The sequence below is a fragment of the Artemia franciscana genome, chromosome 1 (genome assembly GCF_032884065.1).
Source record: "Artemia franciscana chromosome 1, ASM3288406v1, whole genome shotgun sequence".
Lineage (NCBI taxonomy): Eukaryota > Metazoa > Arthropoda > Branchiopoda > Anostraca > Artemiidae > Artemia > Artemia franciscana.
Genome location: NC_088863.1, coordinates 35,729,849 through 35,753,399, shown reverse-complemented (window position 1 = coordinate 35,753,399; position 23,551 = coordinate 35,729,849). Strand labels below are relative to the sequence as shown.

The 23,551-nt window shown below is 41.6% G+C and overlaps 1 pseudogene; it reads left to right on the top strand.

Annotated features, from left to right (window-relative positions):
* Positions 1 to 8,924, top strand: part of LOC136029348 (cytochrome c oxidase subunit 1-like) — a 57,515-nt pseudogene extending 48,591 nt beyond the window's left edge.
* Positions 8,925 to 23,551: the final 14,627 nt, after the last annotated feature.

Below are 23,551 nucleotides of genomic sequence, written 5' to 3'. Positions count from 1 at the left end.
GTCCTTCATTTTCTCTACTAGGTGTGTCTGTCTGTCTGTCTGTCTGGTTTGTCTGTCTGTTAGGTATCTCTGTCTGTTTTCTTTGTCTGTCTGTCTGTCTGTGTTCCTAGTTTGTCCGGTCTATTGGTCTGTTTGGTCTGTTTCCGTGTCTAGTCTGTCTATCTGGTCTGTCTGTCTTGTCTTCATTTTATCAAACAGTTCGTGGTAACCAACTGTTGTAAGGAATGACCCGCTCAATAGTAACCAAAACTCTAAAAATGGAATTTTGATAGCAATAGCTAAATCAACAGAATTGCATTTAATGCGGATTTTAAATATATTAGTTTTACCCATCCAAAGTTACGAGCCTGAGAAAAATTGTCTTATTTATGAAAATATGGGGAATCACTCCCTAATAGTAGTAAAACCAAAATTACGTCATTCGATTCAGCGTATCAGAGAACCCTACCTTAGAAGTTATAATCTCCTATCTAGAAAAATGTGGAATATTTTCTCCAGGAGTGATCATATCGAACCAGTTATCCTAGAATGTTGCGAGCAGGCTTGTCCCAATGGAAATGAAGTTATAGTGCCCTTTTTAAGTGACCCGAAAAAAGTAGAGGGTGCCTAGGCCACCTCCCAAGCTAAATATTTTCCCAAAGTCATCGGATCAAAATTCCGACATAGCCATTTCATTCAGCATAGTCGGAAACCCTTAAGACTATGTCTTTGGGGATGACTTACTCCCCCAGAATCCCCGTGGATGGGGTTACAAGCTACAAGCTTTTACCAGTGCTTATATATAGTAATGGTTATTGGGAAGTGTACAGATGTTTTCAGGGGGATTTTTTGGTTGGGGGAGGAGTTAAGAATAGAGGGTTATTTTGCGGAACTTTCAATGGAGGAATTTGTCATAGGAGAAGAAAATTTCCATGAAGGGAGCGCAAGATTTTCTAGCATTATTTAAAAAAAAAACAATAAAATAAAATATGAACAAGTTTTTTCAAATGAAGGTAAGGAGCAGCATTAAAATTTAAAACGAACAGAATACGAAAGATCGTTACGTAAGCCAACTCGTAAGTTACGTATATCTTTTACTAACAAAAATGTTCGTAAAAAATTAAAAGTTCTAGTGGCCTTTTTAAGTGACCAAAACATTGGAGGGCAACTAGGCCTCCTCCCCTGCTCCTTTTTTCTTAATGTGATTTGATCAAAACTATTAGAAAGCCATTTAATCAAAAAAAATGTATAAAAATTTCATTTTAATTAATCTCTTCTGCATAATTTGTAGCATTTGCACTTCTGGATACTACAGCGAGTTAGTTAAACTTTGTATTGTCAAAAAGAAAATAGTACTATATCTTGGTATCATATATTCTTTGCAACTAATTGCTTATTAAACATTAAATAATAGTTCGTTTGATAGACTAGCAGGAAAAGAGAACAAAGAAATAGAAATATAATGTTTTCTTAATGTTGCTACCTCCCATGCATCCGCCAATGACCAGCGTTCTACTTCAACAACAATACCCCTTCTTGCCCCAATAAGAGTTTCCATTGAGAGATATAGAAGAACATTCATCCTTCACATAGTTGAAATTTTAAATTAGTAACCCTCCCCTCTTTTCGCTCCACTTTTAACTTGTAGTTTTAACGCTTATTTTGCAATTGCAAACCTTACAATTCTTGCTAGGTAAACAAAATTGTCATTTTGTTTAAAATTTGTTTTCCCTGTTTTAATTTACGACTTTTTATCGTTTGAATTTTTTACTAATTGCAAATTTATGAGTTTAAACTGGTTTGATATCTATTACTGATTGACATTCTTATTTTTTTTTTATTGACACTAAAGTGTGAATTTGGCCCTTTTGGGCTTTTGATAGCCGTTTTGTAGAAATAAATCTTGTCTTGTCTAAGCCGTAGTTTGAAAAAAAATGTGATAGATAACCTTTAGAAATGATAAAAGAAGAGCCAGACCTTGAAGGACAAAAGATGAGATCTGAGTACGAAGATGAGATTGCTAAAGAAATAGCAAAACGACTGCTGATTATTCTATAGCTTTAAATTGTTGGTAAAACCACCAATAGTGAAATTAAGCCAACTTGAGCAGATATCGTCAGAGTGTTCTTACGAGAACAATCCATCGGAAAACACTTACGTTGGAGTTTTACGAGACGCACAGAAAAAGAGGCTAGATAAAAAGACAGACTAGACAGACAGACAAGACATAACAAACAGTCTATCTGAGGTGTCTGATCTGTTTGTCTGTTTGGTCTATTTGTCTGTCGGGTCTGTCCGTTGGTTTGGTGAATCTGTCTGTCTAGTCCGTTTTTCTGTCTGGTCTGACTGTCTGTCTGTTTATCTGTCTATCTTGCCTGTTTGTCTGGTTTGTATGTCCATCTCTCTTATCTGTCTGGTCTGCCTTTCTGTATATCCGGTTTGTCTCTCTAGTCTGGTCTTTCTGGCTGTCTGGCTGTCTGTTCTATCTGTGTATCTGGTATGTCTATCTGTCTATCTGTCTCGTCTGTCTCTCTGTTCTCTTTGTCTGTATCTCTGGTCTGTCTGTCCGTCTAGTCTGTCAGTTTGTCTCGTCTGTCTGGTGTCTGTCGTCTGTTGTCTCTCGGTCTGTCAGTCGGTCTGTCGGTCTCTCTTGGCTGTCTGTCTGGTTTTTCTGTCTTGTTTGTCAGTCGGTCTGTTTGTCTTTTAGCTGGTCTGTTTTTTCTGACTGGTTTGTATGTAGTCTGTCTGTCTATCTTGTCCGTCTGTCTTTTGTTCTGGTCTTCGTGGTCTTTCTTTCTGTCTATCTGGTCTGTCTGTCCGTCCCGTCTGTCTGTCCGTCTAGTTTGTCCTGTCTGTTTTGTTTGTCTGTCTGTCTGGTCTGTCTGTTTCTCTATCTGTCTGGTCTCTCTGTCACTCTGGTCTGTCTGCCCGGCTGGTCTTCTGTCTGTTTAGTCTTTCTTGTCTGTTTTGTCTGTCTGTCTGGTTCGTTTTCTGTCTGGTCTGGTGTCTCTGTCTTGTCTTTCTGTCTCGTCTGTCTTTCTCTCAGTCTAGTCTCATTTCTGTCAGTCTCTCTATCCGTCTTGGCTGTCTATTTGTCTGTCTGTCTACCTGTAAGGTCTTTCGGGCTGTCTTTCTGCCAGTCTCTCTAGTCTCTCGGTCTGTCTTGTTTGTATGTCTGACTCGTGTGTCTACCTAGTCTCTCTGTCTGTCTTTTTTATCTTTTCTTTCTGTCTTTCTGTCTGGTCTGTCTTATCTGTCTGGTTTGTATGTGTCTGTCTGTCTGGTCTATCTTATCTATCTTATCTTATCTAGACTCTCTCATCTGTTTGTCTGTCTATTCTATCTGTCTGTCTTGTCAGTCTGTTTGTCTGAAATGTCTGTCTATATTGCATGATTGTCTGACTGATCTGTGTGTGTCTAGACAGAGAAACAGACCAGACGGACAAACACAAAGACAGAAAGACTAGACAGACAGACAGACCAGAAAGACAAGATTAAAAGACAGATGAGACAAACCAGATAGAGAGAAGGACAAGATAGAAAGACAAACCAAACAGGCAGAGAGAAATACAGACCAGGCACCCAGAGAGACTGTCAGTCTGTCTAATTCCCTGGTGTGTCTGTCTGTCTTGTCTGTCTGGTTGTCTGCCTGGTTCTTCTGTCTGTCTTGTCTGTCTGTCTGTCTAGTCTGTCTGTCTGTCTTTCTGGTCTTTTTGCCTGTCTGTCTTGCCTGTCTGTTTGTCTGTCTGTCTATCCGTCTGGTCTGTCTGTCTGTCAGTCTGGTTTGTTTTCTGTCTAGTTTGTCTGTCTTTTTAATCTTTCTTTCTCTCTGTCAGTCTGGTCTCTTTGTTTGTCTGTCTTGTGGTCTGTCTGTCTGAGTTTCTGTCTGTCCTTCTGTCTAGTCTGGCTGTTTGTCTTGTCTTTCTGTCAGTCTGTCTGTCTGGTTTGTTTGGTCTATTTGTCTATTTTGTTTGTCTGTCTGTCTGTCTGTCTGGTCTGTCCGTCTGTCTTGTCTTTTTGTCTGTCTGTCTTGTCTCTCTGTCTGTCTGTCTGGTATGTCTGTCTCTCTGGTAAGTCTTTCTGTCTGTCTTCCTTGTTTCTCTGTGTGTCTGGTCCATCTGTCTGGTCTGTCAGGTCTGGTTTGGTCCGTTTGTCTGTTTGTCATTTTGTCTGTTTGTCTGTCTGTCTATTTGTCCGGCCTGTCTGTCTGTCTGGGTTTTTATCTGTTTGGTTTGTCTGTCTGTCTTGCCTGTCTGTCTCATTTTCAGTTTGGTCTGTTTGTTTGTCTGTCATTCTGGTCTGTCTGTCTGAGTTTTTGTCTGTTCTTCTATCTGGCCTAGCAGTCTGTTTGTCTTTCTGTATTGTCTGTCGAGTCTTTGTGTCTGGACATTTTTCATTTTCATCTGTTGGTGTATCTGGTTTGTCTGTCTGTTCGTATGGTCTGTATATCTGTTTGGCCTGTCCCTCTGTCTAGCCTGTCTTTCTGTCTGGTCCATCTGGTCTATCTGGTCTCTCTCTCTGTTAGGGTTGTCCGTCTGTCTGTCATGTCTGTCTGTCTGTAAGGTCTGTTTTTCCGTCTAGTCCGTCTGTATGTCAGGTCGGTCTTTCTCTCCAATCAGTTTGGTCTTCTGTCTGTTTGTCAGTCTGGACTGTCTTGTCTGTTCGTCGCTATGTCTGGTCTGTCTATCTGTATCGTCCGTCTTTCTATCTGCTGTGTCTGTCTGTCTGTCTGTCTGGTGTTTCTTTCTGTCGGTCTGTCTTTCTGGTCTCTCTGTCTGTCTGCTATGTCTGTCTGTCTGTCTGTCTGCCTTGTTTTTTCTGGTCTTTTTGTCTGTTTGGTCTGTTTGCGTGTTTGGTAAGTGTACCTGGTCCATCTGTCTGGTCTGTCTGTCTGTCCGTGTTGTCAATCTGTCTATCTGTCTCATCTGTCTGTCTGTCTTGGTTGTCTATGTGTCTGGTTTATCTTTCTGTCTCGTCTGTCTTTCAGTCTGGGTTGTCTGTCAGTCTGGTCCGTCTGTATATCTGTCTGCTCTGTCTGTCTGTCAGTCGGTCTGTCTCTTCTGTGTTTCCCTCTGATCTTTCTGGTCTTTCTTTTTGTCTGGTTCGGTTGTTCTTTTGGTTGTCTGTAGGTCTGTTTGTCTCTTCTGTTGGTCTGTTTCTTCTGTCGGTCTTGTCCATCTGACTGTTTAGTTTGTTTGTCTGTCTGCTCTGTCTGTTTGTCTGTCTGTCTTTCTATATTTTTGTCAGTCTGGTCCATCTGTTTGTCAATTCTATCTGTCTGTCTTGTTTGTCTGGAGGTCTCTCTATATGGTCTTTCTTTCTCTCTTGTGGGTTTGTTTGTTTTGTCTGTCTGTCCGGTCTGTATGTCTGTCTGGTCTGTCTGTCTGTCCTGTCTGCCTGTCTCTAAGGTCGGTATGTATGTCTCTCTAGTCTCTATGTCTGTTTGGTCCTTGTGCCTCTCTAGTCTGTCTGTCTGTCTTGTCTTTCCGTCTGTCTGGTTTGTTTGTCTGTCGAGCTTGTCTTTCTATGTAGTCTGTCTTTCTGTCTGGTCCATCTGTCTGTCTGTCTCTCTGCCTGACTGGTCTGTCTGGTCTGTTTGTCCATATTTCTGTCTGTCTTGTCTGTTTGTCTGTATGTCTGCTCTTCCTGTCTGTCGCTCTGGTGTGTCTGTCTGTCTGGTCTGTCTGTATGTCTTGTCTCTCTGTCTGTCTTGTCTGTCTGTCTTGTCTTTCTGTTTGTCTGGTATATCTATCTTTCTGTCTGGTCTGCCCGTCTGTCTTGTCTGTCTGTTTGTCTTGTCTGTCAGGTGTTTCTTTCTGTCCGATCTATCTTGTCTGTCTGTCTGTCTCGTCTGTCCGTCTGTGTGTCTAGTTTTTCCGTATTTCTAGTCTGTCTATCTGTTTTTTGTGTCTGTCTGTCTCTTTGTCTGACTGGTCTTTCTGGTCTGTTTTTTTATCTTTCTGTTTATGTGGCCTGTCTGTCTCTCTGCTCTTCCTTCTGTCTGTCTGTTTCTCTGTCTCCTGTCTGTCTGTGTGTTTGTCTCTCTGGTCTGTCTGTATTTCTTGTCTGTTTGTCTGTCTAGTCTGTCTGTCTGTTTTGATTTTCTGTTTGTCTGGTCTGTCTATCTGTCTCTCTGATCTGCCTGTCCGTCTCTTTTGTCCCTCTGGTGTATCTGTCCGTCTTGTCTGTCTGGTGTTTCTGTCTGTCCAATCTCTCTGGTCTGTCTGTCTTTCCTGTTTGTCCGTCTGTGTGTCAGGTTGTTCCGTATTTCTAGTATGTCTATATATTTTTTTATGGCTGTCTGTCTGATCTCTCTGTCTGTATTGTCTGTTTGTATGTATGATCTTTCTGTCTGTCTAGTCTGTTTGGTCTGTCTGTCTGTCTTCTTTGTCTGTGGGTTTGGTTTGTCTGTCCGTTTTGTTTGTCTTTTCGGACCCTATGGTCTTTTTGTCTGTCTTGTCTGTTTGTCTGTTTTGGTTGTATTTCTCTCTTGTCTGTCTGATCTTTCAGTCTGTCACGTCTTTCTGCCTGTCTTGTCTTTCCGTCTGCTTGTCTGGTCTGTCTGGTCTGTCTGATCTTTCTGGTCTTTCTAGTCTTTCTGTCTTGTGTGTCTCTCTGTCCGTTCTTCCTGTCTGTCCAGTCAGTCTATCTGTCTGTCTGGTCTGCCTGTCTGTCTTGTCTGCCTGTCTAATCTGTCTGCTCTGTCTGCTCTGTCTGTCCTTCTTTCTCTTCTGTTTATTCGTTTCTTCTGTCGGTCTTGTCCTACTTTCTGTTTAGTTTGTTTGTCTGTCATCTCTGTCCGTTAGTCTGTCCGTCCAGTCTGTCTTTCTGTCTTTTTTGTCTGTCTATTTTGTATGTCTGTTTGTGTGTCTGGTCTGTCTGTCGGTCTGGTCGTTATGTCTGTCTTGTGTGTCTGTGTGTCTTGTCTGTCTGTCTGGTATGTCTTTCTGTCTATCTGGTCTCTAAATCTGGCCTTTTTTTTCTATGGTCTGTTTGTCTGTCTCGTTTGTCCGTGTGTCTTTGTTTGTTTGTCTTGTCTGTTTTTCTGTCTGGTCGGTTTGTCTGTCTTTCAGTCTGTTTGTCTAGTCTGTTTGTCTGTTTGTCTGTCATTCTATCTGTCACGTCTGTCAGTGTCTAAGGTCTGTCTGTCTGTCTGTCTGTCTGGTATGTCTTTCGGTATGTCTTTTTGTCTGGCGTGTTTTTCATTTTCGTCTGCTGGTTCATCTGGCTTGTCTGTCTGTCTGCGTGGTCCTTATGTCTGTCTGGCCCGTCTTTCTGTCTGGTCCATCTATTTTATCTGGTCTGTCTCTCTGTATGGTTGGCCTGTCTGTCTGTCTGGTCTGTCTTTCTCTTTTATCAGTCTTGTCATCTGTCAGTTTTTTGTTAGTTTTTCCGTCTGGTCTGTCTTGTCCGTTTGTCTGTCTGTCTGCCTGTCTCCTCTGTCTTTCTGTCTGCTATGTCTGTCTGTTTGCCTTGTTTGTCTGGTCTGTTTGTCTGTCTGGTCTGTTTGCATGTCTGGTCTGTCTATCTGGTCCATCTGTCTGGTCTCTCTGTCTGTCTGTTTTGGCAATCTGTATATCTGCTCTGTCTTTCTGTCAGTCTTAGTTGTCTTTGTGTCTGATTTATCTTTCTTTCTGGTCTGTCTTTCTGTCTGGGTTGTCTGTCTGTCTAGTCCGTCTGTATGTCAGTTTTCTCTGTCTGTCTGTCAGTCAGTCTGTCTCTTCTGTATGACCCTCTGGTCTTTTTGGTCTGTCTTCTTGTCTGGGTTGGTTGTCTGTCTGCCTGTCTGTTGGTCTGTCTGTCTTGTCTACCTGTTTAATCTGTCCATTCTGTCTGTCTTTCTGTCTCTTCTGTCGGTCTTGTCCTTCTGTCTGTTTGGTTTGTTTGTCTGTCGGAACTGCCTGTTCGTTTGTCTGTCCGTCTGTCTGTCTTTTTGTCAGTCTGGTCCGTCTGTTTGTCCAGTCTGTCTCTCTATCTTGTCTCTCTGTTTGTCTGTCTCTCTGGTCTGTCTGTCTATCTGGTCTTTCTTTCTGTCTTTTGTGTCTATTTATTTTGTCTGTCTGTCTTATCTGAATGTCTGTTTGGTCTTTCTGTCTGTCAAGTCTTTTTGTATGTTTGATTAGGCCCAGGTTAGAAACAACTCAAGATTTGCAATCTTACATTTTTTTAAACTACTAAGCCATAAATTTAACGTAGCAAAGGGAATAATCCTTAACTAAATTTACAATTTGGCACCTATAATTGGCTACTTTACTTATGCAACGTTGATTTTATTTTACAAATAACAAGGATGTTGGAACTTTATATTTTACTTTTGGGGCTTGAGCCGGTATAGTTGGGACTTCTTTAAGAGTGCTTACTCGAGCAGAATTAGGTCAACAAGGTTCCCTGATTAGTGATGAACAAGTATATAGTGTTATTGTGACAGCTCATGCATTTATTATAAGTTTTTCATGGTTTTACCAATCTTGATTGGGGGATTTGGTAATTGACTGGTACCTTTTATATTAGGGGCTCCGGATATAGCCTTTCCAAGATTGAATAACTTAAGATTTTGAATACTTCCACCCTCCCTAACTCTTCTCTTAGCCAGATCTATAGTTGAAAGAGGTGCAGGAACTGGATGAACAGTTTACCCCCCTCTTTCCTCCGCCATTGCTCATGCCGGACCTTCCGTAGATTTAGCTATTTTTTCACTACATTTGGCCAAAGTTTTTTCCATCTTAGGAGCTGTGAATTTTATCACTACTATCAATAATATACGGCCTCAATCAATATCTATTGATCGTATACCTCTTTTCGTTGGGCAGTCCTTTCTTCTCCTCCTTTAACTTCCAGTCCTAGTGGGGGCTAGTACTATATTATTAACTGATCGTAACTTAAATATTTCTTTCTTGGATCCCGCGGGTGGTGGAGACCCCATCCCTTACCAGCATTTATTTTAATTTTTGGCCATCCTGTAGTGTATATTTTAATTTTACCTGGGTTTGGAATAGTATTCCATATTATTAGTCAAGAAAAAGGTAAGAAGGAAGCGTTTGTTGTTTGGGCCCATTATATATATACTGTAGGAATGGCATATTTCTATGCCATTACTCGAGCATATTTTACTGCTGCAACTATAATCATTGCAATTCCTACGGGAATTAAGAATTTTAGATGAATCGGGACTTTACATGGGACATGACTTACTATAACTCCCTCAATACTGTGGGCCCTAGGATTCGTGTTTTTATTCACTATAGGAGGACTTACAGGGGCTATGTTGTCAAACTCCAGAATTGATATTGTTCTCCATGATACTTATTATGTCGTTGACCATTTCCAATATATCTTATCAATGGGGGCTGTCTTTGCTATTATAGCGGGATTTGTACATTGATTGCCTCTAATGACTAGATTAAGAATGAATCAATTTCTTCTTAAGGTACATTTCTTTATTATGTTCTTAGGAGTGAACTTATCTTTTTTCCCTCAACATTATTTAGGTCGCGCTGGGATACCACGTCGTTACGCTTATTACCCCGGTTCGTATGCTTCATGAAATGTAATTTCTTCACTAGGAAGAGTTATATCTATAGTTGCTACTCTCATATTTAGTTTTTGCATCTGAGAGGGCATGATTGCCAAACGGATTAATGTTTTTTCACTTAATTTAAGATCAAGTGTGGAATGAAATCATCCCTATCCGCCTGCTGATCACGCTTATGAAGAAATTACTATGGTCTCTACATTTTAAAGTGGCAGAAACAGGTATGCATTGGATTTAAGCTCCAAAGATGGGTAACCCCTTTAAAAGTGTCACAATGATTCCAAATGAGCTTACAAAATGGGAACTCACCTCTCATAGAACAACTTATTTTTTTCCATGACCATGCTTTGCTAGTAGTAATTTTAATTACTTCTCTTGTCGGCTTTTTCTTAGCTGCGTTATTGTCTAAGAAATTTCTCCATTGTTATCTACTTGATGGTCAGGCAATTGAGACAGTTTGGACCATTATTCCTGCTGTTATTTTAGTAGCTATCGCTCTTCCTTCTATTCGGCTTCTTTATTTAATTGATGAAATTCACAATCCTGCTCTAACTGTTAAAGTAACAGGACATCAATGATACTGATTTTAAGAATACTCTGATTTTGATGATATTCAATTTGATTCATACAAGATCCCTTCAAATGAACTTTCTACTGGTATGTATCGTTGTCTTTCTCTGTGTCTGTGCGTCTGTCTGGTCTGTGTGTCTGTCTGTCTGTTGATCTGGTTTTTCTGGTGTCTCTTTTCTCTCTGTCTGTCTGTGTGTCTGACTGTCTGGTCTGTCTGTCTTTTCTGTCTGTCCAGTCTGTTTAGTCTGTCTCTTTTTCTAGTCTGTCTTTCTGTCTGGTCTGTCTGTATGTCTGATCTGTCTGTTTGTAAGGTCTAGCTGGTCTGTCCCGTCCCGTCTGTCTGACTGTCTGTCTGGTCTGTCTGTTCTTTCTAGTCTGTCTGTCTCTGGTCTATCTCATCTCTCTGTCTGTCTGGTCTGTTTTTCTGGTTTTTCTTTCCAGTTTGTATTTTTAGTCTGTCTCTGTGTGTTGTCTGGTCTCCAGGAAGACCAGACAGACATACAGATGGAATAAACTAACAGACAACCCAGACAGAAAGACAGAGCAGACAAAAAGATAAACCAGACACACAGACAACCAGGAAAGAGACAAACCAGACAGATTGACGAGGCAAACTGACAGACAGACAAGACAGACCGACAGAAAGACATACTAGACATAGAGATAGATAAGACACAGACAAACAGACAAACCAGTCTGTTTGTCTGTTTGGTTCGTATGGTCTGTCTATCAATCTGTCTCTCTGTCTGGTCTGTCTGTCTGTCAGACAGACAGAGAGTCTGTCCAACAGAAAATTGGACGGATATAATACGGGGGGTTTAATTATAACTCCTAACTACTTATGCCATATTGCAACCTTGGAAAAACCTAGACCTACTATTAGAAATATTTTTGAAAGAATTAAAATACATAAATTTACTAGCCTAAATTATATGGTGTAATAACCACCAGGTTTTTAATAGCCACCAGACTGACAAACAGACAGACCGAACTGACCAGAAAGAGCAGACATAAAAACGAGACAGACAGACAAACAGACAGACACACAGACTGACGGACAGAAAGACAGACCCACAGACCGACAAACAGACAGACACACAGACTTATGGACAGAAAGACAGACCCACAGACAGACAGACAGACAGACAAACAGACAGACAGACAGAAAAGAAAGACAGAAAGACAGATAAGACAATCAGACCAGACAGACAGACAGAAATATCAGACATACAGACATACAGACATACAGACCAGACATACAAACCAGACGGACAAATAGATCTTCCAATCAACTGTCTTCCAGATGCAAGTTAAGAAACGTTGCAATGTCACAATGTTAGACAGACAGATGGATTGACAGACAGACCAGACTGACCAGACAGACAGACAGACAAAAAAACAGACAGACAGACATACAGACAGGCAAAACAAACCAGAGGTACTAGACAAGACAGACTGACATACAAGACACACAAACGAGACAGACTGACAAACAGACCGACATACAGACAGACAGACGGAAAGAAAGAGAGATAGATAGACAGACAGACAGACTGGACAAACAGAAAGACAGAAACACAGAAAGATCGGACATACAGGACAAACGGAAAGAAAGACAGATATACAGACAGAAAGACAGAAAAACAGACCAGACAGACAGACAGACCAGTCAGACCAGACAGACAGGACCAGACAGACATAAGAGACTAGACAGACAGACTGACAGACAGACAGACAGATCAAACAGACCAGAGAGACCAGAAAGACAGACTGGACCAGACAAACAAAACAGACTAGACAGACAGACTGACAGAAAGACAGACAAACAGACAGAAAGACAGAAAGACATATCAGAGAGACGAACAGACAGACCAGACGGACAGACAGAAAGATCAGACAGACAGACATACAGACCTTACATACAAACCAGACAGACAGACAGATAGACAAACAGAAATACACACAGAAAGACAGATCAGACAAACAGACAAAACAGACAGTCAGAAAAACAGATAGGCCAGACAGGCAGGCAGACAGAAAGACAGACAGACCGACAGACAGACCTGACAGACAAACCAGACGGACAGACCGAAAAGACAAACCAAACAGACCAGACAAACAGACAGACGAACACAGAGAGAGAGACAGACAGACACACAGACATACAACAGACATAAAGATAGACGTACAGACAGATGGAAAGACAGACAGATCAAACACGACATACAAACCAGACAGAAGGCCAGACAGACCAGACAAACAGACAGTCAGAAAAACAGACAGGCCAGATTGACAGGACAGACAGACAGACAGACAGACATACAGACAGAGAAAACGACAGACCAGACAGACTGACGAGATAGACCAGATAGACAGACTATACAGACCAGACCAGACAGACAGACATACAGACAGACAGACAGACCAGACAGACAAACTAGACAGATGGACATAAAAACAGACAGACAGACAGACCCGAAAGACAAACAGACAGATCGGACCGACAGAAAGACAGACAGACCAGAAAGACCAGACCAGACAGACAAAACAGACCAGACAGACAGACGGACTGAGAAACAGACAGACAGACAGACCAGAGAGAAAGACCAGACAGAAAAACCAGACAGACAGATCGGACAGACAGGCCAAACAGACAGGACAAACAGACAGACGAACAGAGAAACAGACAGATAGACAGACACACAGACACACAGACAGACAGACAGAAAGACAGACGTACTGACAGATGGACAGACAAACAGACAGACTGACAGACAGACCAAACAGACCAGAAATACAGACAGACAGACAGACAGGCCAAACATACCAAACAGACGGACAGAAAGACACACAGAAAGACAGACCAGACAAACACACCAAACAGACAGTCAGAAAAACAGACAGGCCAGATAGACAGGACAGACAGACAGAACGACACACAAGACAGACAGACGAGACAGACCAGATAGACAGACCATACAGACCAGACCAGACAGACAAAACAGACAGAATGACAGAGAGACTTACAGACAGAAAGACAGACAAGACAGACAGACAGACAGACAGACCAGACAGACAGACAAAAAGACCAAAGAGACTGGACCAGACAGACAAAACAGACCAGACAGACAGACTAACAGACAAACAGACAGGTAGACAGAAAATAAAGACGGAAAGACAGATCTGACCGACAGACAGACCAGACAGACAGACAGAAAGATCAGACATACAGACATACAGACCAGACATACAAACCATACGGACAAATAGATCCTCCAATCAACTGTCTTCCAGATGCAAGTGACGCAACGTTGCGATGTCGCAATGGTAGACAGACAGACAGATTGACAGACAGATCAGAGGGACCAGACAGACAGACACACAGACAGAGAGACAGACCTGAAAAACAGACAGACAGATTGACAGACAGATCAGACGGACCAGACAGACAGACACACAGACAAACCGAAACACCTGACAAACAGACAGACAGACAGACGTACAGAAAAGAAAGACGGAAAGACAGATCAGACAGACAGACAGACAGAAGGATCAGACATACAGACATACAGACTAGACATACAAACCAGATGGACAAATAGATCATCCAATCAACTGTCTTCCAGAAGCAAGTGAAGCAACGTTACGATGTCGCAATGGTAGGTATTTGCAAAAACCTGGTGGTTATTACAAATATAATCTAAGCTAGTAAATTTATGAATTTTAATTCTATCAAAAATATTTCTAAGAGTAGGTCTAGGTTTTTCCAAGGTTACAATATGACATAAGTAGTTAGAAGTTATAATTAAGCCTTAGTAAATGATCCTCTATTCTTTACCCATTTTCCCCATAATATGTCTCTCTGTCTGTCTGTCTGTCCGACAGACAGACAGACCGGACCGAGAGACAGATTGATAGACAGACCAGACGGACCAATCAGACAGAGAGACAGACAAACAGACAGACAGACCAAACAGACCAAAGAGACCAGACAGACAGACAGACTGACCAGACATACAAACAAGACATACAAACTGACGGACAGACAGACAGACAGAAAGAAAGACAGACCGATAGACAGACAGACAAACCAGACAAACAGACAAACAAAAAGATAGACAGACCAGATATACAGGACAGACAGAAAGACAGACAGCCAGAAAGACAGACAGACAGACAGAAAAACAGACCAGACAGACAGACAGAAAGAGAGACCATTCAGACCAGACAGACAGACAAACAGACAAGACAGACTGGACCAGACAGACAAACAGACTAGACAGACAGACTGACAGACTGACAGACAAACAGACAGAAAGACAGACAAGAAAGACAAACAAGAAAGACGGATCAGACAGACAAAAAAACAGTCTGTCTGTATTTCTGTCTGTCTGTCTGTCTGGTCTGTTTTTTCTGTCTGGTCCAGTCTGTCTAGTCTGTTTTTCTGGTCTGTCTTGTCTGCTTGTCTGGTCTGTCTCTCTATCTGTCTGTCTGTCTGTCCTATCTGTATGGTCTATCTGTTTTTCTGGTCCGGTTTGTTTGTCTGGTCTGTCTGTCTGGTTTGTCTGTCTGTCTGTATGTATGTCTGTCTCTCTGATCTTTCTGTCAGTCTGTCTGCCTGTCTAGTCGGTCAGTCTGTATCTCTGATCTGTCTTTCTCTCTTTTTTGTCTGTCAGTCATTCTGTCCGTATGGTCTGTTTTGTCTGTCTGATGTTGACTGTCTGATCTGACTGGCCTGTCTATCTGGCTGTCTGTCTGGTCTGTCTCTCTGTCTGTCTGTCTATATGTCTGTCTGTCTTTCTGTTTGTCCTGTATGTCTGGTCTCTCCGTTTTTCTGTGTGTATTTTTGTCTGGCCTGTCTGTCTTTTTGTCTTTCTGTTCGTCTGTCTTTCTGTCGGTCTGTCTTGTTTTTATGTTTGATCTAGTCTGTATTTTTGTCTGTCTGTCTGTTTGTCTGGTCCGTTTGGTCTATGTCAATATGTCTTTCTGTCCAGTGAGTCGGTCTGTCTGTTCTGTCTAGTCTGTGTGGTGTGTTCTCTCTGGTCTGTCTGGTCTGTCTGTCTAATCTGTCTGTCTGTCAGTGTGTCATTCTGTTCTGTCTCTGTCTATGTTCTGTCTATGTTTGTCTGGCTCTTTGTCTGGTCTATTTGGTCTGTCTGTCCAGTCTGTCTGTCTGGTTTGTCTGTCTAGTCTGTCTGTTGGTGTGTATGTCTGGTGTGTGTCTGTCTGTCTTTCTGTCCATCTGTCTTTACGTCTGTCTTTCTGTGTGTCTTTATGTCAATCTGTCTGTCTGTTTGGTTTGTCTGTCTATCTGTCCATCTGTCAGTCAATCTGTCTCTCTGTCTGTCTGTGTTTCTGTCTGTCTTTCTGATCGTCTGTCTGGTCTTTTCGTCTGTCTGTCTCTCTATCCGTCTGTCTGTCTGGTCCGTTTTGTCACTCTGTTCCGGTCTATCTCGTCTGTTTGTGTTTCAGGTCTATCTGTCTGGTCTGTCTGTCTTGTCCGTCTTTCTTGTCTGTCTGATCTTTTTCTCTGTTTTTCTGTTCTGTCTGTCTATCTGTCTGTTTTTCTGTTCTGTCTGTCTGTCTGTCTATTTGTCTGTCTCGTCTGTCTGTCTGGTCTGTCTGTCTATATGTCAGTCTTTCTGTCTGTCTGTCTGTCTGTCTTATCTTTTTTGTCTGTCTGGTCCGGTCGGTCTAGTCTGTCTGTCTGGTCTGTCTGGTCTGTTTGTCTGGTCTGTCTCTCTGTCTGTATATCTGTCCTGTCTGTCTGGTCTATCCGTTTTTCTAGTCCGTTTTGTTTGGCTGGTCTGTCTGTCTGTCTCTCTGGTCTGTCTGTCTGTCTGTATGTATGTCTGTCTGTCTGAACATTCTGTCTGTCTGTCAGTCTGTCTGTCTGGTCTGTTTTGTGTGTCTGGTTTGGTCAGTTTGTCTGTCTATCTTTCTGGTCTGTATCTCTGTCTGTCTCTCTGTATGTATGTCTGTCTTTCTGTCTGTCCTGTATGTCTGGTCTGTCTGTCTTTCTGTCCGTCTTTCTGTGTGTCTGTCTGTTTGTCTATCCATCTGCCTGGTCTGTCTGTATCGCCTGTCTGTCTTATGTGTCTTTCTGTCTGTATGTCTGGTCTGTTTTGTCTGTCTGGTCCGGTCTGTCTTGTCTGTCTGTTTGTCTGTCTGTCTGTCTTTCTGGCTCAGTCTGTCTGGTCTGTCTCTATGTTTGTTTGTCTGTAGGTCTGTCTGTCTTTTGGTATGTCATGCATGTTTGTCTGTCTTTCTGTCCGTCCGTCTGTCTGTCTGTCTCGATTGTATGTCTAGTCTGTCTGTCTGTTTGTCTCTCTGGTCTCTCTCATCTGTTTGGTCTGTCTGTCAGTCTTTGTGTCTGTCTGTTTGTCTGTTTGTCTATCTGTCTGGTCCGTCTGGTCTTTTTGTCAATCTTTCTGTCTATCCGTTCTGTCTGTCTGTCTGTCTGATCTGTCTGATCTGTCTGTCTGTTCGTAAGAAAGAAAGAAAAAGCAGACAGATTAGACAGGCAGACAAGACAGACAGACCAAGAGACAGACAAGACAGACAGGCAGACCAGACTGACAGATAGATTGACTGGACAGACAGGAAGAACGGACAAAACACACACAAGACAGAAAAACCAGAGAAACCAAAAGATCAGACAGACAAGACAGACCAGACAAGCAGACAAAAAGAGAAGACTGACAGAAAGACCAGACAGATAGAAAAGTCAGACAGACAGACAGATAAGACAGACATACAACCCAAACAGACAAGACAGACAGACTGACCAAACAGACAATCAAACCAGACAGACAAGACAGAAATACACACCAAGAAGACCCGACGGACAGACAGACAAGGAAGACCGACAAACTAGACAGACAAGTAGACGAAAAAGACAGAAAGACCAGATATACAGAAAGAATATACTCACAAATAGACAAGACAAACAGACAGATCAGACTGACAGCCAGAAAAAACAGATATTAAGAATAGAAATACAGAAAAACCAAACACACAGAAGGAAAGTCGAGAAAGACAGACATACAGACAGAAACACGAGACAAAAAAGACAAAAAGACTGGCAAGACAAACAGGCAGGCCAGGCAGACAGATAGACAGACCAGTCAAACAAAAACACATAACAGACAGACCAGACAGACAGAAAGACAGACGAAAAGACTACGAAGACCGGTCAGACAGAGAGAAAGACCAACAGACAGATGGATCAGCCAGAAAGACAAACTACACAGAAAGAAAGGCCAGACAGACAGACAGACAAACTAGATAGACGGAAAGGTAAGACAGACAGACAGAAGAGACAAACATACAAAAGACCTGACCGACCGAAACACCAGACAGACATACAGACAAGACAGACAGACCAGATCAACAGACACACAAGACAACAAGAAAGACCAGATAGACAGACAGACAAGACACAAAGACAGACAGACAGACAACATAGAGAGACAGACTGGACAGACAGGCGAGCCAGACTGACAGAAAAACAGACATACGGACAGACAGACAGACAAACGAACAGTGAGAGTAGACAGACAAACAAACTAAACAGACAGAAGGACAAGACCGACAGAAGAAATAGACCGACAGAAAAGACAGAAAGACAGACAAACAGACAGAGTGGACAGATTAAACAGGTAGACAAGACAGAAAGACCTACAGACAGGCAGACAGACAACCAAACCAGACAAAAAGACAGACCAGAAAGACCAAAGAGTCATACAGAAGAGACAAACCATCTGGCAGACAGACAGTGCAGACAGACATACAGACGGACTAGACAGACAGACAAGCCAGACAGAAAGACAGACCAGAAAGAAAGACAAAATAGACACAAAGACAACTAAGACTGACAGAGAGACAAAGCATATAGACAGATTGACAAAACAGAAAGACCAGACAGATGGACCAGATAGACAGACTAAACAAGCAAACAGACCAGACAGACAAACAGACCAGACAAACAAGGCAAACAGGCAGACAGAACAGACAGATAGACGGAGGAAACAGACAGACAGACAGACAGACATACAGACAAGACAGACCAGACGAACAAACAGACAAAACTGAAAGAAGACCAGACTGATAAGAGAGAAAGACAGACCAGGCATACAGACGGACAAGACGGACAAACAAACCTGACAGAAAGACAGAAAAGAAAGACAGACCAACTATACAGAGAGACAGACCAGATAGAATAGATTGACCGGACAGAAAGACAGGCCAGACAGAAAGACAGGCCAGACAGACATAAGGACCATGCAGACAGACAGACAAGCCAGATAGACCAGCAGACAAAAATGGAAAAAAAACAGACAGAAATAAAGACTTCACAATCGGAGCATTTTTTTTCTCTGGAAGTGGGGGGTACAGGGCTTAAAACTGTTGATATGTGAAGTGACTTTTTCTCTGATTTCTATCGAGACCTTGTTCTGAGGTGCCCTTTTTCAAGGATTTTCACAAACATTCTGACCAACAATATCACTTTTAATCTTTTTGCACAATTCAGTGATAAGTCCATCAGTTTTCAAGCCAAGGGTGTTCATAAATGTTTTTTTTTTCACGCTTGGATTTTTTTTGTGAGATGTTGCACTACCTTTGGAAGAAAACACAGCCTCGATTCATTTTTCTTGAATATGTGTTTTGTGAATTTAACTCTTCGGCGGTTGACAGGGATCAATCGTAAACATCTTGCAAGCCCCTTAAGCCACGACTCATACTGCTCTTCCCAAATGATGTTCCATATTGTAAAATTCTTTTCTCTGGTAATATCTTCACAGTGCTTCCTACAAAACCGTTCACCGGGGGTTGAATCAATAAACGGATGTTTTTGCTTGTCTTGCGTCACTTTTACTCCTCCACTTTTGGTTCTTCTTCATCCAGGATGGGAAGCAAGGCTAGGGACCATCGGTGTGACAGCTTCTGCTTCACTGTTGTCACTAACTATGAGAGAAACCTCCGAGCCTGTCGTGTTCTATAGCTTCAGTTACGGGCATTTCAGCAAATCCGACTGGCAAGTCAACGTTCTATATTTTGGTTTGTTATTACCATAGCTGCAGTTATCTCGTTAAATACCTCCACATCTATCTCATCCAGAACAAGGGGCTACATCAAATGGAATTTTCTGTGCTTCCGTCAACACAAGTTTCTAGCTGTACTAGAAAGTTCCTTTTTTTTGAACTTTCAGTGCATCTTTCCCTTCATCCATCGCATCTGATAATGCTGTACACTCAGCAAGGATTCCGAATGCAAATTTCAAATTTTAATTAATTGAAGTGCACTTTTTGTTGTCAAGTACAGACAGTTGAATTTTTTTTCTGGCCCAAATCAATTGGTTTATAATTGCAAGTTCACTTGCATAGGAGTCGAGGCAGATTGAAGGAGGCCCTTGTAGGCTTTGAATTGAACTCTTATTTCCATTCAGATTCATTTCTTTGGCGGTAATCAGTTGTAAATATACTGCTGAATTTGTCAACATATTGCTTCCCCCACCGTGAATTAGCCTGATAGAACCCCAACAGATTGACCCCAGCTTGAATTAGCATGAGAGGTTGACTCTAGTTCAGCATTGTGGAGTGGGATGCATAAGAGGTAAATTTTCAAGTAGTCAACCCGTAGTCAACCTGCATGTGTTCCCCAGGGAGAACTTCCCACAGGTTTACTCTAGTTCGGCATTGTGGAGGGACATGCATGATTAGAGAGGTGTAGCATAAATGGGAGACAATAACAACGGCAATCAAAGGGGTAAAATTAACCCTGACTGGGTTGCTCACTTAATTGGACAATCTTTCTTGGCTTTTTTCTACAATTGGCCAAGACTTTGACTTTTCCCACAACTATTCCCTTTTTTCAATTCAAATTTTTTTTCGGTCCTCTTTTTTCTTTCTATAATATAAAAATAAGTTTTAATAGATGAAACACTATTTAACTCTATATTTTTTTAAATCCTCCTTATATTTCGCTTCCTTGGTATTTATTGGATTTACTCATGTCATCATAGAGGTAGAACAGAACGCAAGAATATAGTATCTTGAAGATGCTAATTCCTGTAAAGTAGGTTTAGATATGAATCAAGCACTAATTCTGCTGAAATCAGTTAGTACAAAAAAAGAAAATAAGAAAAATATGGAAGGGGGTATGGTGCAAAAGTTACTGAAACTCCTAAGTAGGATTTTCTCATGGTAGTGGGACATATCCCACTAAATACCACTTGTGGTATGTGGTATATGGAACATACTGACCCATTTGAGGGTAACTAGAACACATTTGCTCATATTTTGCAGGGTAATAATAAAATTATTTATCAGACCTTTAATCAGAAAGAGCTTTCAAATAGCTTTTATTTGGTATTTTACTTTTGTTTCAAGGTGCAATAGGAGCTGAGATTAAGCAGTTTAATCTTCGGCCGGTCGGTGTAGATTCATCAGTTTAAGTCAATGCTCAATGACCCGTATCTCGGACACTAGTCAAGCAAAAAACCTAAAATTTTGGTTTTGGAAGTTTCTCATTGGGGTTTATCACTGAACTGACACGGAATGCCCATACTGTCATACTTTTTGTATCTTGAAGATCGTATTGCCTCTAAAGTAAGTTTAAATATGATGCAAGGACTAATCCGGCTGAAATTAGTTACTACAAAAAAAATAAAAAAAAAATATGGAAGGTGGTAATATGGAAGGCAGTAATATTGCAGAAATTACTGAAACTAAGTATACCCAGCAGGTGCAAAAGCTGTACCTACTGGCTAATATGATAGTAGCCATGACCTTAAAAAAAGTCAAACCTTATATCTTCCAGGTCATCCTGCTCTTTTGCTCTCTTTCCTGCAAGAGCTACCAGTAATTTTCCTCTCTCCAGCATTCAGAACAAATGAAAATAGGACAGATAACTGTAATAACTAGAGGACTGAGAAATTAGCAAAAACTTTATGCATCGTAGTTTTGTAAACAATAAAAGTGATGATGCTGATGATTTTATTGCTGGTGGATCACAGTTTATCAAATACTAGGTTTAGGAGAAAAAGTAAATTTATAGTATGTATATACTAAGTAAAGCCCAAAAAATAAAGCTGAGACCTTGTGTAGATACTAGGTGAAATCTATGAAACTAAGCTTTGCATAAATATTCCGAGTTCACCATTGGATTTCTCGTGGTCTGATTAGGTGGGTTCCACACATAACTCAAATTTGATTTTTTGTGTAGATACTAGGTTTTGTCGGCAGACAGCCGGTCTGTCTATTTGTGTGTCTGGTTTTTCTGTCTGTATAGTCTGTTTATCTGTTTTTCCTGGCTGTATGTCTTAGAGGTCTGTCTGTCCTGTCTGTTTGTGTGTATGGTCTGTCTGGTCTGTCTGTCTGTCTGGTCTGTTTCTCTGTCTGGGTTGTATTTCTGTCTCTCTGTCTGTTCTGTCTTGTCTATCTTGTTTGTCTGTCTGTCTAATCTATCTGATCTCTACGTCTATCTGATCTATCTGGTCTGTTTGTCTGATCTATCTCTCAGGTCTGTTTATTTTGTCTTGTTTGTTTGTCTGTCTTTTCTGCCAGTCTCTCTAGTGTGTCTGTCCTTTATCTGTCTGTTTATTTGTTTGTCAGTCTGTCTTTTTTGTCTGTCTATGTGTCTGCTCTGTCTTTCTGTTTGGTTTGTCTGTCTGTCTGCTCTTTCTGTCCGTCTCTCAGTCTGTCTGTCCTTCTGTCGGTCTTGTCCTATCTTTCTGTCTGTCTTGTCTGTTTCTGTGTCTGGTCTGTCGTTCTGGTGGTCTGTGTGTCTGTCTGGTCTTTCTGGTCTTTTTGTCTGTCTGTCTTGTCTGTCTGCCTGTCTGTCTCGTCTGTCTGAATGTCTGTCTGCGTGTCTTGTCTTTGCGTTTGTCTAGTCTATTTGTCGGTTTGCTCTGTCCGTCTGTCTGGTTTGTCTGTCTGTCTGGTCTGTCTTTTTGTCTAGTGTGTCTTTCTGTCTGGTCCGTCTGTCTGGTCTTTTCTGATCTGACTGTTTGTCTGTATCGTCTGTCAGTCTGTATTCTCTTACAGACTGTATGTCTGTCTCTGTGTCCGTTCTTCTTGTCGGTCTGGTCTGTATTTCTGTCTGTGCTTCTGTCTCTCTGTCTGTCTGGTCTGTCTCTGTTTCTGGTCTGTCTGTTTGTTGGCATGTTTTGCCTGTCCGTTTGTCTTGTCAGTCTGGTCTGTCTGTATGTCTAATATATCTGTCTGTCTGGTTTATCCAGAACTGTCTTTCTATCTGGTCTTTCTGCTCTTTCTGTCTATCTGTCTGTCTAGTCCCTCTGTGTTTCTGTCTTGTCTCTCTGTCTTTCTGCTCTTTCAGTCTGTCTTTCTGTCTTTCTAGCTGTATTTCTATCTGTTTGTTTGTCTATCCAGTCTGTTTGTCTGTCTGGTATCTCTTTCTGTCTTGTTTGTCTGGTCTGCCTGTCTCTTTGTCTGTCTCTCTGGTCTGTTTGGTCTTTTATTTCACTTTCATAAGCATAGTCTGTCTGTCTAGTCTTATCAAATGTCTGTCTGCCTAGATTGTCTATCTATCTGTCTTTCTGTCTCTCTGTTTCGTTTGTCTGTCTGTCTAGTTCGTCTGTTTGTCTGTCTGTCTTTTCTGTCAGTCTGTTTGGTTTGTCTGGCCTATCTTTCCGTCTCTCTCTGTGTCTGTATATAAATCTGGCCTGTCTGGTCTGTCTGATATGTCTAGTCTGTATTTCTCTCTGCCTGGTCTAACTTTTTCTCTTGTCTGTTCGTCTCCATTGTCTGTCTGTCCGTTTGGTTTGTCTGGCTGGTCAATCTTTCTGGTCTATCTTTCCGTCTGGTCTGTCTGTGTGTTGTCTGTCTGTCTGTCTGTCTTGTCTGTTTGTCTCTCTGTCTGTCTGGTCTGTCTATCTGTCTGGTCTTTCTGTCTGTCTGTCCTATTTTTCTGTCTACTGTTTGTTTGTCAAACAAAAGACAGACCAGAAAGACAGACAGAAGGGACAGACAGACAGATAGACAGAACACACAGACAGACAAGAAAGACAGACCAACAGATAGACAGACAGACAGAAAAAATTGACCAGAGAAACAGGGCAGACAGACAAAAAGACAGACAGACAGACAGAAAGATTGACCAGAGAGACAGGCAGAAAAGACAGACAGACAGACCAGACAAACAGACGAACTAGACAGATAGATCAGACTGACAGACCAGATGGATAAGATAGACAGACAGATCAAATCGATCAGATAGAGAGACAGACAAGACAGACCAGACAAAACCAATAGACAGACAGAAAGACAAGACAGACAAGACATATTAGACAAACATAAGGATCAGACAGACAGACAGACAAGAAAGAGAAACAGACGAGACAGACAGACGGAAAGAGAGACCAGACAGAAGGGCATGCCAGAAAAACCAGACACGCCAGACAGACCAGACAGATAAGACACACAGAAAGACAAGAGAGACAGATAGACC